At 39.6% G+C, this 19,238-nt stretch overlaps 1 protein-coding gene across 2 annotated transcripts in view; it reads left to right on the forward strand.

Moving 5' to 3' along the window:
- The window catches only part of LOC121632600 (zinc finger MIZ domain-containing protein 1-like), a 111,932-nt gene that overhangs the window by 12,632 nt on the left and 80,062 nt on the right, over nucleotides 1-19,238 (forward strand). For both annotated transcript variants that reach the window (XM_041974227.1, XM_041974228.1), the window contains exon 2: nucleotides 18,596-18,695. The gene's annotated coding sequence lies outside the window, so the exon portion shown is untranslated. The remainder of the gene's footprint in view (nucleotides 1-18,595; nucleotides 18,696-19,238) is intronic.

Below are 19,238 nucleotides of genomic sequence, written 5' to 3' on the forward strand. Positions count from 1 at the left end.
GCAAGGCTTGTATCAGCCCTGGAAGATAGTGGAGAGGAGTAGTCTACACTTTGCTGAACTCCCAGAGCTTCTGTTTTAATATTTAGCTCCTGTCAGTTACAATCAAAAAGTTTCTCACTTTCTCTAAAGCTTGCAGAAAGAGAGCGGGAAGCTGCTTCACGGGTGAAAGCCCTTGCACATGAATATTTAATGGTTGCATTTTAACCAGAGTCATAAAATCCAAGAGGATGTGGCTGAAAAGAGAGCAGCGAGGAGTGTGCAAAGTAGGCTACATTGTTTCTTTATAGTCTAAGCCGGGTGCCTGAAAGTCATGTAACTCTTTTTTGACTGCACAGTGAATCAAATATGTGGATGGAGTCGGGCTAATTTAAAGCTCCGTCCACGTTTAGCAACGTGTTGCGGCCTGTTTTTGCTGGGTAAGCACCTTGTTCTACAGCAGGATGAAGAAATCTTGGACCTGAAAGGGCTAAATTGAAAATGTTTCATTTTGACACTTCCTCAATGCACTCAGGAAAATGGATTTGATACACTTAAACCATTTGGCCAGTCGAGCAGATTCAGAGGTAACATCTATTCAATACGCATCACTTTTAGCTTAATAGAGTTCAAGCCATGCACAAAAAAGGATATGTGTGTATTTAATATGCAGCTTCTTCTACTCTTGTCATGCATTTTTAAAATTCTGTTCAGCCCTCTGCAGGCTCGCAGCAGACACCGAGCTGATTGTTACGTTTAACAAAGCTCTGAGTTTGTGCCTAGCAGGGTTATTTTCGTGCACGTAAGCTTTACTTCACAGAGGTAATCATTTGTCATCCAATATTGAATCAAGTTAAATGGACTCATAAATTGCAATCACTTAACTCAGCCCAACTATTATGTTTAATATTGCTTTGTGGAAAAGGTCAGCCAGCAGTGGATCAGGTTCCAGCTACACAGATAATTCAGCTGCCTTTTTATGAGTCTTTTAAAGGCTCCAGGAAAGTCAGCAGCAAGGCAAACTGGCTGCATAGTACTTAATAGCCATGGCACAGGATACGTAATGGCTACTGTTTATGTTTTCTCTCTTTGGACATCCTAATGCAGTGTTTTAAAAGTGTGTGTGGTTGGCAGTTTGCAGATAAACCACAGTGGATGCCCTTAAGGGAAACACAATTAAAGGCTTTCCCTACTGAAAGGTCCAAAGTGCAGTTGTCCACTCTGCATGGCAACAATGGAGCAGTTGTGCAAACGGAGCCATGAGTGGCGCTGGTAAGCCTGGCAAACCAGCTTATCAGGAGGCAGGGTGCACTGAGCGGTGGGTGGAATGGTGGTGGAGTAATAAGTAGTTAGTGTGCATTTGTGTAACTTTGTTTTTGTTCAGTGGCAACAACCTCTTAGTGCATGCATGCATATCTGTGCAGTTGATTAAAGGAATACTCCATCAAAAATCTAACCAATCTGCACAGTGAGAGTCAAATACTCATGTCAATATGATAGGATTATGCATTATTATTTCCCAGAGCTGAATGGGATGACAACATAAGGAATCTTGTTGCTGTTTAACATGCTGTTGATCAATTAATTGATCAGTCAACAAATCACTCAAAAGTAAATGTTTTTAAGCTAAAGAATCCAAGCAGCTATAAAAAAAAACTTGCTAAGGAATAATCCCCAATAAATATTCACATCATGTTAAATCTTAGTCAAACAATGACAGAATTAACAACATGAGGTGGATTTTTGAGTGGCGGATCAACAGAAAAATGATTGTAAATAGCTGAAATCAGCAGTGACTCATTTGTGTGTTCAGCTGCATTTTAGATAACATGTTATTTTCAAATTTGCCAGACATTTCCTGCTTTTCTTAAGCTGTTTCCACACATTCGAGTCAGCCCAGGTTGTTGTGGCAGGGTCTACAGTTGGTGTGAAAATGGCTTTAATTTTACATGGTGGTAAGCGCCTGGTTAAATGAACAGCATTATATGAGCAACTGCAGACAACAAGGAGGGAGTTGCTAAGGTCATAGTGCCCATGCGTTGTGGGTCTTCATCTGCAAGAATAGGAAGGACTAAACAGTTGTTGCTTATGTTATTTTTTTCTTTTTTTCTTCTTTAATTTTTATGTAGGAGCCATACGGATATATATGAATTGTTCATGAGGTGGCACAGATGACGCGCATCATCAGCATCTAGGTGGTGGGTGTGTTAGCTGTGGTCGTGTGTGTCACAAAGTTTGAAAGGTGCATGTACTGACTCACCGGTGTTTGGAATGAATGGATCAGGAAGTGGGATGGGCTCAATGGTGGTCATATTTTTTGCTGACATTTGTAGTAATAAGTCTAGCTCACTGAGAATACAAGAAGATAAAGATAAAGGGTGTATATAAAACAGTATTCACTTTGGTAATGTCAAACAGAGCACGTCTCTGAATCAGGTTTATCACATGATTTCCTTTTGACCATGTTGATCAGTTTGAGGAAATTAGGATAATAATAATAGATTACATTTATATAGCACTTTTTTAGACACCCAACACACTTCACAGTGAAGCCTTTTTATTCATTGATACCACATTCTACTCAGTGATAGCGACTGTAGCCACAGATACCCTGGGGTAGACTGACAAAAATGTGACAGGCTCTCTGACCACCACTGAACATTGATTCATAGCAATGCAAACACTGGAGGCAAGGTGGCTGAAGTGTCTTGCCCAAGGACACAACAACAGAAAGACTGGGATTTAAACCAAAACTCTTCAGCGATTGGTCGACCTGAGCCACAGATGAGTAGAGATTGTTTGCCTTCTGCCATCAGTGTTAACTCCCTTCTCGTGTATTCATTCGCTATTCTGAATAGTCAGTCATATTGACCTGTTTGCTGTTTGACATATTAAATTGGAAAGAAAAAAAGTTTCTATGTGGTTTAACAGTTAAAAAGTTGTATCATGCACCAAAAATAAAAGTGTGCAAGAGGCTGAATGACTCTCTGACATTCCCAACATGTGATTGTCTGCTTGGTTTATAGAAACCTTAACACCTGCATAAAGGCTGTTACATACTTTGTTCTTGTTCTTGAGGCGGCAAGATCAAAATGATGTCTTTTTTCTCACAGTCCTGGTTTGGGTATTTTTGTGACTTGTTTTTGACAAATCAGCCAAGCAGAACTTTTTTCCCGTGTGGTGTCCAAGAAAAATGGCATGATTAATCAGAAATTTGAAGTGGGTGGGATAAACACAGAAGCATGAAATGGATAGTTGTCATTTCTGGTTTTCCACTGATACAAAAGCTTCAGCATGATCAAACAGATAATTTGACCTTGGACAAAGCTTTTGTGGAAGTTTGAAATAACAGGGCCAAGAAGATTTTTTTTCTTGTTCTTGACATGGCAAGAACAAGAACAAAGTTCTCTGTTCTGGCGGAGTGTGTAACAAGTCTAAAGCTGGATTTATACTCTGTGCACGGGAGGGCTGGCACAGCTGATGCTGGTGAAATGTGTTCTCGCACTTGAGCGTAGGATTACAGCGGCGTGTTGTTTCAACGAGAAGCAGCAGTGCAAGTTAGGTCTAGAAGAGGTGCACGACGCTCACCTCGACGTCTGTGATGCTGTAACCGACCTTAAACAGACACCGTGCGAATGTAAATCCAGTTTAAGGTGCTGTACAACTGTACAACTGACTGGTTGTTGATAAAGCTGATGATTGTGAAACTTAAATGACCACAGGTTTGAAAATTTATCCCAACTAACATAATGCCTGACTGCGTTATGATCCTGTCCAATTTTTGAAAGGTCTCTCTAAATACTTTCAAAGCTGCTCTTTGTGAAAGACGATGCCATAAACTTTTCAGAGCCACTTTTGACGCCTCAGTAACTGGGTGATTCTGAAAAGTCAGTGGAATTTTCCTTTAACTCTCTTACCTGGAATAATACCGAGCAGATGTTAAATGGCTCTAACCAGTCTAGTCGACTGGATAAGCCTGGTGACGACTATCAAAGTGTCAATATTTACATTACTTTGCCTATTTGAGTAATACATTTACCAATGTCTTCATTTTTGGTGTTAAAACACTGCATATGCGACACCAAATGGATGCTCACGCATCTATCACACAGTGATTTTTAGAAAGCAGTTTGTTGGCAGCAGATACTTTTTTCTTTCTCAAAGCTGTTTGAGGTGTTGAAGGAATGTGTTGTGTGCTCAGATAGTTTACTCACTTGCAACATAGTCTGTAGTGCTTTCACTGCATTTCCTTTGGGACACAACACTTGGAAAAAAAGAGGAAGTCTCAAGGTGCCTGTGTTAGGCTTTAGATGTGACTCTGGGTTGGTAAATATTTAGAGAGCAAACATTTTGATACCAGCAGGGATTATAGTTAGGAGAAACATATTTTTCTTAGAATGGAAATGTCAGCGTACTGCAAGGCATAATGCTACAATTTTCATTTCAGTGCCCAAAAACATCATTTTAGCAACTCACATCCCACTGAGGACATCAGATTGCTTCTCCGGGTCCAGCTTATTTTGATGTAGCTCACCTACTGAAACTCAATCTCTTTGTTTAGAAAGCATCCGATTTATCAGCAGGGATTGTAGCCACCCACAAACAGCTGACATATTTGTTCCGCTGCGTCACCTTGTTGGCTTTGTAGAGAAGGTGCCAAAGGTGGATGTTAAACATGTCAAGTGCTATCTACCTCATTTACTTAGTCACTGAATATTCATAGGTCTTTATGCTGGTGTCAGCCTTCAACCAGCCATACAGACAACCAGTGGCATCCTCTGCAGTCATCAAACAAGCATCAACCTTCCTCATGCAGCTCCCTCCATCCTTCCTAGAAATTTTCTCCATGTCACACGTTTATTTGTTTTGCAGTAAGGTGGTGATTTCTTCCAGAAGCTGACAGTCGCTTCCTGTTCTAATTTGTGCAGCATGCATGAGGAGCTGATTCCGGTTTTGAGGTGCTCTGGGACGATTTGGTGTTGGGGCCCCCTGCAAAGATGAGGCGGATGCAGTAAAGCAGCTACAACCCCTGTGTCCTGCAGTCATGCCCATTTACTCTCTCTGACACCTCCAGGGACGCGCTCTGACCTCTGCGGGGATCTTGCCCTCTCTTTATTCTCATTCATGCGTCTCCTCTCTGCTCCGAGGAAACCGCACCAAATTCCTTGTGCATTACAAGAGCTTTCGGGAGGCCCCGGTTGCAGCTTGGCCTCGTCTAGACTGCCATGACTGCTGTTTGGCAGCACTGCTGAGCTGTGGTAAGGGGTCAGACTGTCTTAGTGTGGCAGCAGAGATTTCTGTGGTTGTCTCATTAAATAATCGTTTCCTGCTCTTGTTCTTCTACAGGCTGAACTCAGTCAGTGCTCCATTTAATTTGTAGATTAGTAATTTGCATGATGTTGCAATCAGCTTTGAGCTAATTAGAAAGTGGCATAGAACATTTTAAGCTGTAGCTTCTTCAGCTTGAGATACCTTAAAGCATATATGCTACCATAAATACAGAAGGATCTAAACACCCAGTAATTGGTTAGCTCTGACCTGTTGGGGAGCATTGTAGTCTTGAGAGCTTCTGGCCCAGTTTCCCTCACTTCCAAAGTGCAAGGAGAGTAAAACAGACCTACAGAGGACAATACTGCAGCTGTTTGTGTAGCATGTAGAACAACTTTATCCTTTAAGTAACCTGTTCTGGTCTTTGGCTTTCTGCAGAATTGTCCCCATCGGGGAATATCCACAAGACCCTTCGAGTTGTCATGGGTGCCTGGGTTGCTTGGTAGATTGGGCAAGTTGTGCCTCATCCCAAGGAAGCTTTGTAAAATAAAAATCTGGTGAATTTAGAGGACGGTTTAATGCCTTTGACTCTGTACTGCTCTTTACTTTCATTCTGTGCGCTTGTACTGCTTGGATGCATTGTTCAACTGAGTGCAACTATATCAGTTAGTGTGTTTTTCATCTGTAAAGATGCTAAGGTGAGTTGCATCCACTGGGGTTAAAGGACATACAGGTTCTTTGCATTTTAAAAACCAAAAGCTTCCTATTGAATATAAACAAATAAACCAGAAAGATAACTTAAAGTAGTATTTTTCCCACTGAAAATCAGGGAAATGAAAGGGTAAGGCAGTCTATAATTACACCACTTTCATATATTTTAAGATTCTTCTCAAATGCTATACTTGACTAAATGTACACAGATACTTTGTGTCTCTAGATACGAGTGAAGCCTGCAGGCTCTAACTTGATTCGACAGCATTTGGTTTCAGCACAAGGAATTTCATCTCCTGTCATCTCTCCATTGATTAGTATTGATTGGACAGTCTGAATTGACCTCTTGAGTGGAAGTTGCATCAAATAATCCCTCTTTCTTGTCTTGGTATTCATTGTGAGGGCTGGAGAACAATTACATCAGTGGCTTTCTGGGTGCACAAACTGAAACATTTCCTGCAGGCATCAGAAGCAAGCTGGGTTTCTTGCCTCAATGTTTTACCTCTTAATGAGAGTGGGAGAAAGTTGACCTACTGAATATATATGACAAACATAGCCAAGGGGGACCTGAGTGTTGCCCTGCCTCCTTCTCGCTGTGTTAGTTTAAAGAAGTCCACTGCACCTGTGGTTTGTGTAGTTTTAAATATCTCTTTGCAGACAAAACGTGGAACTCGCTGTAGCTTGGAAGGATCCCCCTCTCGCTGTGCACGGATGACATGGTCCACTGTGCTTCTGCTGCCACCACTGCCACCGCCACTGGTTGGTTTTCGATGAGGGCAGCTTGAGTGTAATGATGAAATGGAAAAGTTCCAGAGCAGTGAACACTTGCAAGCAGACAGTAATTGGAGACTGCCACTGAAGAACTCTGCACGATAGGCTTTCATTTTATACTCCGCAGAGGGACGGACCACAAAGTTTGATTATGTTTGCTGCTTTTCACCAAACGCCTGCCGCTGTAGAGTGAAATGGGATCTTTCATAGACAGAATGCAGGGTGAAAGAAGATGACAAAAAGCTGGTTTATATATATATATATATATATATATATATATATATATATGTATGAGATTTAATAATAACTTTTTGCTGTTGACGAGTTTTCAAAACACAAAGACACGTGGTGGATTCTGTAAAACTTGACCCCGGCATGCTATTCTTAATTTATGAGGCCAGAGTGTCATGTATTGGATGATTGACAGATTACAGATAACTCAAGATCCCCACATATGTGTTGCATTGTTGGCCGTTTTGCAAGCAGATGTTAGTAGCTCACGTCAGCCTTGTTTAATTAAAGTGAGACCTCAACTTGGTGGTTCTTCGGCCGCTTCGGGTCTGATTTGACACCAGAGAATCGGAGTGTGTTCAATGGAAAGCAGATGAATGATTGATAAGAGCAGCAAAGCTGCTTTAAATCCTTCTCTGAGGACATTAATAATGAAGGGCACTTTGAGACTCTTCAGTAGCATATGGGAGGTAACAGATTTAATGTAGGATTACAGTGTTTGCATTCTGTTCTTTTTTTTTATTAAACTTTTCATGTATGTGTATTTATTCTCTTGTCTCTTGTGTTAGGGTAATTTTAAGATGATTTTTTTAAATTTTACTTAAAATCTAGGAAGTCATGCAAAGTGCATCCTCCAAATACGAAGTAAAGCAGACTAGTATCAGAATTTAAAAGTCTTCTTCTCTTCAGCCTTCTTAATAAATAGCGACTAATAAATTATTTCCCAACCTTTTGAGTTTTAAAACAAACAGAGACACTTAAAAAGCTATTTTATAAGGTTCCTATTATAAAGTTGTAGTTTTTTTTCTGGATAATCTAGAAATAAAGTTTATCGTTTTACATTTTTCTTACATTATGCTTTTTCTTCAGATTTATTGTTTAATAAAACAGAAAATGACTTACAAGTAATTTCTTACTTTGGTGCATCCTAACAAAGACTAATTTGGAATTGTTCTTTCATTCTGTCTGAGCTCTCTGTAAGGGGTACAGGTCTGTTTGATGTTGTTTCTTGTTGTTTCTCTTTCTCTGTCATTTTCTTCCCTTTTCTTGCTTCTTCCAACTATGTCCTGTTGGGTTTCTTAACTGAATCAGCCATGGTGTGCATCCAAAAATGCCTGTAGGTTGATATCCAGTTGCTTCTGTGTGATGCAGTACCGTGAAGCAAAACACACCTGTCACATGATGCACATAACAAATTAGTTCTTTAAAAATAAGTAAGAAGCATGGGGTTTTGTGGTCAGAAACTTATGTAGTGTTGCTTTAAGGTTTTATAAGCATTAACAATTTGACATAAAACTGAAAAAGAAATACTGTGCATAACGCAGTACAAAGAAAACACAACTGAAGAATAAATCACAGCACACATGCAGAATGTATCACTGGAAACAGTCACTGGAGGATTTTGTTCACTTGAAGGGTGGAAAATCGAATTTGATATGGTTGAACAGAGGAGAAGACATACATGTCCAGTTATCAGTGTTGGGAACAAATTTCATGTTTTTCTGTCGTCCTGATGGTTTTCCAAGGTTTGAGGTTTGACTGACACTCCTTTGTAATGATTTAAATAGTCCATTTGATGTTTTATCATGTGTTAAATAGCTTAATGACCATATAGAAGGTTTTAAAGTTATAAAAGTTTTATAGAGTCCAAAGCAAGTTACTGTCTAAAATACTGTGTTTGGTGGACCAGGCTTTTCTTCTCTTACACTATCATGTAACACATTAGCATAACCTATCTAACCTAGTGCCTAGTTAGGTAGCAAACAAAAAGTGAGCTGTTTTTGCCACAATTAAAGGATGTAAACTTGTTCAAGTTTGACCCAACATTTAATGGTAAAAGTGGAAATTAACATAATGTTGACTCTTATATCATTTCATGATTTTTGATGGACACTTATGATATATTTCTGACCATAATGGTTAGAAAAGTGTTTTTTTTTGTTTTTTTTTAACTTGCCCAGCCTCCTGGAAACATTTGGATGGAAACTATTGACACCTTGTCAGACGTACTGAGCTCATGCCTTACTTAGTTGAGCAGGGGCTGGTTCATTTTACTCCACAGTGTTCTGCTCAGGGTGGTGATCAAAGTTTGACCGTTCACTTTTGACTTACGAGTGCCAGAAGTGCCAAAATACATAAAAGATGTTGAAGAAGAAAAAAGGAAGACGAGGCTATGTTTTTTGGCAGTGTTGTTACTCTGTGAAACTGCCTCTCCTGTCTTCAGCAAAGACCCCACTGTTATGTGTGTGTGTGTGTTTCTGTCAGGCTTCATGTCATCCTGTCATTGTTCAGGCCAGAAGCCGGGACAGACTTCCATTGTTTTACGCTGAAATCTGCAGTTACAGCCTGTTCTGCCCAATATCTCTACCCCTCATGTTTGTAAAATAGTGTCATCTCTCAGTGATGATAAGAAGTTGCCACAGCTTCTGCTGTCTCTGCTGTCTTGTTGTGGTTTAGAGGTTTCACACCACTGAAACCTTTAAATTTGCCAAAATATTATGCTGTCATTTTAAATGGCACAGAGTTGAAACATGCCAACTCTCACTCCAAACATTAACTGGCTCTCCACAGTAAAAAAAAAACATGCCTCAAATGTGGATCAAAGCGATTCCCCCTCCTTCCCCATCTAAACAGAGCAACATGTTGACATAGTCCCAGTCACAAGCCTGGTTGTTTGTGAAGGAGTGAAGTGGTGGAGGATGGTTCCGGCTCGCGGGAAAGCATTCTGCCTGAAAAGATGTCCTGACATTTTTTTTTTTTAAACGCTGATTGTCTGGCTTCATGTTAAAGGCAGTAAGGAGTAAAGTTCAACGGTATTTCTGTTATGCGAAGGTGTTGATGTAGGTTGCCTTCTCTTATGTTTTTTTTGTATGTGCTTCTTTCAACTGGTTTTTAACTTTGTAAGGCTCCTGACGTGACACTTTAACTTTGCCGCTCCATCTCACCAGGCTGGCAAGGCTGGCCGACCAATTCAATGGCAGCACAGTAAGGGCCCTCACTGACTGCAGAAAGTAACCTTTCGTTCAAAGGAAAAAAGAAATATTTTTGTTCCCAGTTAGACTTTATTCCACAAATACACGTCTCAGCACTGGAAAAAAAAATATCTCATCTTACACTAAGTCAAATAAATGTGTTTGGCTGAAATTCTAAAGAAATGTGGTTGATTTTCCATTGGAAGAAAAGTGTAATATATGTTGTATTAGTTCAGCGATGATGGATGACTTAGCTAAGTAACTAATAATTCATCTTCTTAGTCGACATTATGCGAGTAGTAGTAAGGCCCTTTAAAAAAGCATTTTAAGTAAAACGATCAGGTGGCTGCAATAAAAGCTACGAGTTCATCAAAACAGCATGCTTATGTGTGTATTTAGTAATTATGTAATAAATAAAGCACCTGATATGATTGTTTTGAGCCTTTACATCCTCCTAAAGCACAGTTTAAATTAGATTGAAAGCTAAATTTGCTCTTGATTGATGCAAAGTGTGTAAAAACACATGTCTCTGGTGTATGTAATGGCCTGCCTGTCTCTGATGTTTTACTCTAATAAGCTGCCTGACTTTTCTCAGGCTGCATTGCCCTCGCTATGACACATGAAGAGACTGCAGATGAGAATCACCTGTCTGTGGTGAGCCCTGGGAAGCAGAGCCCATCTCTTCTCAAGGCGGGTTGTCGCGCCTGCTATTAAGACTAATAACAGCAGCCTGTGATAAGCACAGTTAGCTGAATTCATGACCTGAGCGGCCAGAGCGGAGAGATCATTTCCACTTGTGTGTTTTTCTGCTGATGCATTTCATTTTCATTCTGTCCAGGACTGTGACAAGAGAGACACCAGACAGTGTCAGAAAGAGAAAGGAAAATAGAAAAAGAGTGATGGAGCCTTGGGTGCAATATTGATTGGTACAACCCAGGAGGAAATTTAGTTTATAGTCTTATATCTGTCCCTTTTGAATAACTGCAGCTTAAATTAAAATGACGAAAAATTATTATTTCCCTTAAAAGAAATAGGCAAGCTAAATTATACTTCCGACCTTAATGGGTCAGTATGCTCAAATGATACAAGTGGAGTAGATCTATTTTATTTAATTTGATATTAAAGGCTTAGAACAATATATTAAAAGTTCACAAAGTGTGTCTTTCTCTTTAAATTCTCAAATCTTAGTACGTACCTTCTCTATAGAAACACTCAGATTAAATCAAGTGTTTTCAGGCATGAAAAGCCCATAAACTAAACTTTCTTAAAATAACTTAAAAAATTGTCTCTCCGGGCTCACTTCATCCTATCCTCTGGTTTAGGGGCTCTGTGCCCTTTACAGTTTACTCACTGTGGCCTACTATGGTCTGCGGTTGTTGCAAGAAAATGTAACTATAAGATTATTATGATTATGATGAGGTAGCTTATTGTCACTGGCAGACTTTTTTGTTTAATTTCTTCTTCTTTTTTTACTTGTGTTAATTTTAGAGTGGTATCAACACTTTAGAAAACTACATTTGTGCTGCAAATCCAACAAATTATTGATATTTGTTTTGTTTTTGTTTTATTTTGGTCCTATTGGTAAAACATGCCCACATTGTTGCTTAAATGTCAATAGATGCCTAAAATTGTGCTGAATATTTGAAGTTAAACTCTAACATCAATTGCTGCTAATTAATTGCAGAAGAAGAAAGGAGCTGAAATGGTTTAAAAACAAAAAACCTCTGGAAATAGTGACATTTTGGTTAATTCTGTCCAGCTTTTCAATAGCAAAGAAATTGAATGGATTTTAAAGTTTGCTATTAGATGGTAATGCAATAACTGTGTTTAAGTAGAAGTTTTCATCAGCTTTTTGCAGAATAAGAGTCTCAGTTTGGATGAACTGGCTTTTCAAGGCATTAAGACTTGATGTAGTGTTGACATCAGACTCTTAACAACCATCTGGCCTCCCCTACATCCATTTATCTGTCATATCTCCCATTAAAAACTTAATATTCATCAAGTGTCCAATGTTTGTGCCCCCCATTGCATAGTTGGTATCAGCCAATTTCCTGGTGATCACTGGAGGATGCCTTTGGAGCACTCATGCTCCTCTTTCTCCCTCTCATTTGCTGTGTGTGGAGTGGGCCACTTAATGCATTGTAATGGTTGACCATTATTTACGCTGGGGATAAACAAAGAGAAGCGAGGAATTGATGGAGTAATCCACTCTTGCAGTCATTAGGCATTGAGATGGAGGAGCTGGTGGAAGTAGCCTCCTCCTTATGCCTCTCGAGTCGAGCAGCTAATGGAAATGGGACTCATTAAGACACCTTATACTCCGACGCACCCAAGATCATGAAGAATTGCTAATTGATTGTCGTTAGCGTTCTTGCAATGAGATGCTCTGCCTGTTTTCTCATTTGTTATGAACAGCTTTGTTTTCTTCCCCCCGTCTCCTTCACTTCATTATTGATGTTGCTGTTTTTCTTTCTCTTTGCCCGTTTTGCCTCAAGAGTCCTCCACAACTGAGTCATCCTAATGCTGTTAGACCTGGTTAGCTGCACCAACCACAAGCATAAGGAATCCCAAATGTGCATGTCTGTGTCAAATCTGAAATATTTCCTCTACCTAGAAAGTAGCAATGTTTCTAAAAATCAATATTCTAGTCCCACTAATGATTGTGTGTGCATCAAATACAGATACCAGCGGAATGTGTAGATGTAGAAGATGTGCTTCAGACAACATGGTCATGGTTGGATGGCAGGGTGAGGCAGGTCTCCTTGTAATGCCTAGTGGCTCTGGAAATTCCTTCCGCTTTTCGCTGGAACTGGCAGAGTGTTCATCTCAGCCTTTAATCATTTTCCCCTCCCAGTAGTAATGTGCTTTCTTTTTAGCTCCTCGGATTCCTCTGTGTATATATCCCCCCCTTTTCCCTTCCCCTCTCACACTGCTTTTTCTTTTTCCTTATTATGAGACAGAGGAAGAAAATAATAAGGGAGGGAGATTAAAAATGGGGCTAAAAATTTCAAATACAGGTTATTTCTTTGGATTGATCAGAGCTCATTATACCCTCCTCAACTTTGCAGCTGGCTGGAGGATATGCCTTACTCCCAGCTTTGCTTGTCTTCATTGCTTTATGGTAAACACTCCCCATTCTCTCAGGTTGGTTAAACATTGAAAAGAAAAAAAAAAAAAAAACAGGTGACCAAAGAAGAGTCTCTGGCTGCAAGGCAAGAAATTTGCTTTGCAGATGAAGCCGGACAGAGAAGGGGAGGAAAGAGGCATCATTTTTACATCTGTGGTCATACAGTGCAGCATTTCTTTGCTTCAGCGCTCTGCCAGCAAGCATACACCTCTATCTCTATCTCCCTCGTGGGAGTTGCTACCACCTTCTCGCTCTGATAGGGAAAGACTGGAAACAAAGGAAGAAAAATACAAGCACCCTCTTGGGCTGCTCTTGCTTTTGAAACAAGATATACTATAGAGAGAGGAGTAGGAGGAGAAACAATATTAAAGCCATCAATTCATGCAGGCGCATCAGCTCACTCCTTAGAACCAGAAAAACACAATAATTTAAAGTGAAACTCCAGTTATATATAATTTGGTTCCTATTTTTGTGATCTAAGCTGCCAGTTCTATCAGTAATAATAATGCTGAATGAAATAATGAGTTCCAACGAAAGTCCTATTTCTCAATTGGAAGAAAACCTATTGTAGATCACTCAGTTGTTTCACTAGTTTAGGAGATCTGCTCTTCAAGCTAATGCTAGAGGGCAAACACATTGGGAAGTTATACACAGCAGGAAGTAAATTACCTGTATTTGCATATATAAAACACTAAATTGGTGGCTGGTGTAATGCTGATCTGGTGGCATACAACATGCAGACAACTGCACCTTTTAGAGTGCCTTTGTTTAGTGTAGAGCCTTTGTGTGTGTTTGTGTGTGATGCCGTAATTACAGCAGCTGTGGTTAACTAGGCGCCTGCATTTGTGTTAATCAGCTGAGAGTGTAGATTGAGGAGCTAACTGAGCTGCTGTCTCATGCCCTCCGAATGTATCATAGTAGAAATCTTTCTCTGTAAACTCGTTGTTGCCTATTCAGTACTGCAGTGACATGTGTCACAGACATGCAGAAAAATGCTTGTCTGCAAAGTCTTTGTCACTTTAGGAAATTTTTTAAATTAAAAACCTAAGGAATTGGACAAAAGATCTACATATAACTTGTGCCTTGCATGCAAACGTCTGCTCATTATTGCATTCCTCTGCCACATGGGGTCAGTGTTTAAAATATGGGAACACATTATAATATAGATGCCCCACCCCCAACCCCCCATTTTTTTTACATTGGTTTTTCCTATTGCTGGTTTTCCCCTGACAAAGGAGTGAACTAATAGCTATCATAGAAAAACCACACGTTTGGTTACCAGCTAACTTGTTTGCGAAGCTGCTCCTCAAAATGTTCATAGGAAGGTTGTGTATTGATCTTAATTCTTCATGTTTTTGCACTTTTCCTTTAAAAAAATTACACTGAATCCTTCAGTCTGCAAGCACTGGGTCTGCTCCTTTTCAAGTCAGCTGTGTGATAACCCAGGGAGACGTGCGGGGAGGAGTTGGCTATTTAAATGGAAGGGAAAGGATGTAGTCTCCAAAGTGCAACACTGTCCATTAGAAGCCTCTTAACAAAAAAGGACAATTCAGTATAAAGAAGTTGACTTAGGACATAACTTTAGCTACTGCTTAGAGCAGCTCAACCGAATCAAAATATAGGCAAAAGTTGTTTGAGTAATCATTCTAATGCATGGTTATTAATTTAACTTTAATAAAGGCCACACATCAGCATTTTTTATCAAGTTGGAACATTTTTGTAAGTTTATCTGCAAACTCACTCTGATTTGTTTTCTTCCAGTCATGTTTAAAACAGGCGTTCTCAAGCCTTGTGATCTGAGCCGGTCATCTGGCTGATGACACAGCTGATCGCCCGGTTTAAATGGAGTGAAAACTCCGCCCAGCTGGCTAGCTGCTTGGTCACCCGGGCGGTTAATGCTGCGGACCCACTGAGAGCTACACAGACACATACATGAGAATAAAAAAAATGTCAGCCACCAGTTTAGGTTTAAGATAGAGACACACTGATCCTAATTTTCTTTGAGAATTTTTTTTATTCTTAATTTAAAGAACAAGCCTGCTAGCTCATTTCCTTTTAATAAACTGTTATCAGCTTAAAAAAAATCAAGTATAAACATCCACTATATAAACCTTTTACATTTCCTCCAAAATCGGGACGAGCAACAGTGCATTCTCTCCAAATTCCTGGATGAGCATATATCTTCAAATTCTAAAAGAAAGTAAATTTTGATATGTCTTTTTATTTATCAGATTACAGGTTCCTAACCATTTTTTCTCTTTCTATTCATGTTAAATCAGTGCATCGGTTCTTCAGAGCCTTTTCACAAAGTTCTCACTACACATATAAAACTCATAAATATGCAGTACAATCACAAAAGTCATGCAAGTCATGCAATTATTAAGATTGGAGTGTTTTATCTGATTCCTAGTTTAGAATCATTAAAAACAATTCATCAGTCAATCCGGCATCTGCTTTCCCAGTTTCTTCCTTGAATTTAAGCATTTTTTTCATTCTTTTTGCAAGGCAGTAATGTGTGTCTTTCCTGGTTCTGCATGTCTTGGCCATATCAACGATAGAAAACAGGCTTAAGGAGGTGTAATTTTTGTTCTTAGGGACTAGTTGCAGTGGAGAACTACAGAGAGGTGAATGAAAGGTCAAAAGTTTCAGACCTTGTATTTGAGCATTTTTAACATAAAATTCTCTTTGGAAGTGGTTTTAGGATTTCTTTGATTCATTGTTGGGGATGCAAAAGTACCTGCCTGTTATTTTTTCTGAGCTTATAACATTTGCAGATTGTTCTTATTGAACTCTAAATTTCTTTTTTAATCCAAATACTTCTTCATTTGTTCATACACCTAATCCAGTGTACATTCCACTAAAATCCAATCCATCCATATGCTTGCAAATCCTGTTGTATTTACCAATTAGAAGTCCCGCTGGGTATAATGACCCTTAAAAGCTGGCTGGGTGAACAGAAAGCTTAATTTCCCTACAGTGTTGAGAACATAGCAAGGTGAGAGTTTCTCCCTAGGTGTCCTCACATGGCGTTGACCAGACTTGCCGGGTGGTGTCTGACTCTGACCCCACTCCCTCTGGCTCACTGGTGAGGTTCATGGCTACTCTGTACAGAGTGATATGCAGCCAGTAAAACCTGCAGCCGGCTTGGGAGGAATGAGCCTGTCCAGCTCCGGTGGCTGAAGCAACAGAGGGGATTTTGACTCCATGAGGACCCAATTAAACCTGGGAGGGCCTCTCTGAAGGAATAATAACAATGATAAATGCACCTCTGTGGCCGGCTTAAAAGAGGCAGGGAGAAATGTTTTATTGTGCTGGCTTGTCTTGACACAATTTACTCCAGGCTTCTGTTTTTTTGCAGTATCAGGAGGAAAATCTCACCTTGTGAAAGTTATTTTTTTTCCCATGAGAAACCTGGAATCATCTTTTAAACATTTTGATGACTTGGCTTTATCAAACACTTCCTGCGTGTGCTTTGAACTGAGCTTTGGAGTGGTGACTGGGCCAGGTGTGCAGATCATTTGTTTGTGTTTATGTGTGCATGCATGCATGATTTGAACATATTTGTGTGTGAATATACTTAACAGTTAGCTGGAAGCTGCAATTTGACCAGAAATAAAAGACGTTCATTAAGTTACATGGGGGGGAAAATGAGTGCTTAAATGAACTTGTTGCAAACAATACATCAGATCCCAGTATTGCATCAAAATGTGCAACAGACATTGTCTTTGTCGTGTTATATAGTTGACCTTTATCACCCATAAAACATCTAATTATTCCTGGTTTTTCTACAAACACATATACATATGTCATTTAATGCTTACGCATGTCATTTTCACGCATAGGTAACACTAAATGTGACACATGGTCTCCACTGGACAATCAGCTCAATTACACACTTGCAGCTCAGTGTGTTTTTCTCTAGTCAGGTTGTGATTTACAGAAAAACTCCTTTAATTAGATAACAGGCCTCTGTATTTCAGATTTGCTCTTTGCCAGCAGTTTATCAATTACTGCTTGTGGTTTCATACTGCCAGTCAGTCTTTGTCTGGGCGGTGGAGCCTCCTCCTCACTGCGCTGCAGAGCCATGTTATTGTACTTAAACAAATCAATTCTGTTGCAGTTGGGCTTTTTTTCCTCCATCCCCCGTCATTATGAACTGTTTGCAGTGCAGAGCACATTGATTTTTCACAGGCCTGGAAAAGCTGTTGATGAATAGCACAGAGGTATCTGGGGAGAATCTGGCTTTAAAAAGGAGGCACCCAGCGTCAACCCCCTCCTCCTTCCCCTCTCTGCCGACCCATTGAGCCGCCAGCGCTCCTCCACTTTCTCTTTTCAGAAAGCGGTACTTCCAGCAGGGGAGAAATGCAGCCTGAAAAATCTTCCAGTCATAAAGAAAGAAGATTAAAAAAAGCACATGGCACAAGGGACCGCCTTCTCTACATGAGTGTGAAAATACACCTTGTTGTTTAAACAGTTTTTATATTTGTAGCATTAGCCTTGTAATTTCAACCTAAGCATGAGGTCAAGAGAAACCAAAGATGTTTGGCTGGGGATAGAAATGGCTAATATAATGAGTATCACCAAGCATGTGCCTGATAGAAATTAAACTCCAATGTCATACAGCTGTGGATCTTTTTTTAATTTATTATTTTTAATACAGGTATTTATTTATTTGTTCAACATATAATACAGCTCTGTGTAAATTCCATGACTCGGCATTCATGTGGATTTAGACAAACCTTTCTGGTATCCTAAATTGTTCTACTTTGACGTCAGTAAAAAAAAAAACATGGTCTCATGATCTTTGAATAACCTTGGTAGTTGATGGAAAAACTGTGCAGAAACAAGGCTGGTGTTCAGAGCTCTGCTCCCTAAAAGATAGTTATCTAGAAGCACAACTTTAACCAGATCCTTTATTAGAAGGGAGACCTTATTTATTCTGCTCTTGCTTACTAATGACCTTGTCTGAAGACTAGAATTATAGAGCATGTTCCAGCGTAATGTGTAACTGCAAAATACAGAGCAACACTCTAGTTTCATGCCATACTGCAGTTACTTTATTCATTAACTGGATTATATCTGACACTCCACCTTCTTCACACTGTACTTGTAACTCATGATGATTTCCAAGAGGTCCTAATGCCGGGAGCTCTGCAACTCAGGCAAAGTGCTAAGCTATAGTAATGGCCTATCGTAATACACTTACCTGTCAATTGGGAGTGAATTGTGACTATGCCATGGCAGTGAACTTACTCTGCAGGGGATGTTTATGATACCATGCCGATCATGTGAGGTATCGGCTGCTCTTTTGATTCGTCCTTCATGGGCACGAGAGCGTGAAGGAGCTTATCCGTGCAGAGAGGAAAAGTTTCACAGGCGCAGATGGAAACTACTCAAAGCCCAAAGGAATCTGTGTAGAGTGAAGTCACTGTGGGAGCTTGATTTTCAGGAAAGAATATTAAAATGTAATAATTTAGTTTTTGGAGATTGGAGGATAATGTTTTGTTTTCTGTTTTTCTGTCTGATTTTATTTTTTCAGGGGTTGAAGACGTGAGGTGCTGGGGTGTTTTTCCTCCACATGTGTGAATGGGTGGGGGGGTCCTTCGTGGTGACAAATCAAGGATTGAAAATCAACAAAGGTGAGTTTTTTTCATTGTTTGTTTGTTTTTTGGTTTGGGCTACAGAGCCCAGCTGATGCTAAATATTAAAATTGTGAATTCAAGCCAGATTGTTTAGTGTTGCATGTTGATATCAGTAATTAATTTACATTCTGCCACACTCTTTTTGAACTTTTTTTTTTTTTTTTTTTTTTTTCATCATAGGTAGCTTTCCTTTAACCCCAAGTACAAACCATTGGTAAATGTAACATTTTAAATTTAAACCCTAGTATTTTGCCACCCAGCAGTTTTGATTCTAGATTTAACAACTCTTCAGATGTTAGATTTCAATTGAAAATTGGTAACAATCGAGGAAAATAAGACTTCTGTCTGGAATTTTTTTTTTTTTATTACTTTTCTCATGAAAAATGCACCCTTTCAGCCATTATCCATTCAGAATATAGTGGCGATTTTCCACTCCACGTTTGCTAGTGCTACATTATGGTTTCTCTGCTGCAGTTGATGGTTTGGTAGATTTACTCGGCATGTTACCAAAAGAAAAAGACATTGTATTCCTTACTTCCA

The sequence above is a fragment of the Melanotaenia boesemani genome, chromosome 21 (genome assembly GCF_017639745.1).
Source record: "Melanotaenia boesemani isolate fMelBoe1 chromosome 21, fMelBoe1.pri, whole genome shotgun sequence".
Taxonomy (NCBI): domain Eukaryota; kingdom Metazoa; phylum Chordata; class Actinopteri; order Atheriniformes; family Melanotaeniidae; genus Melanotaenia; species Melanotaenia boesemani.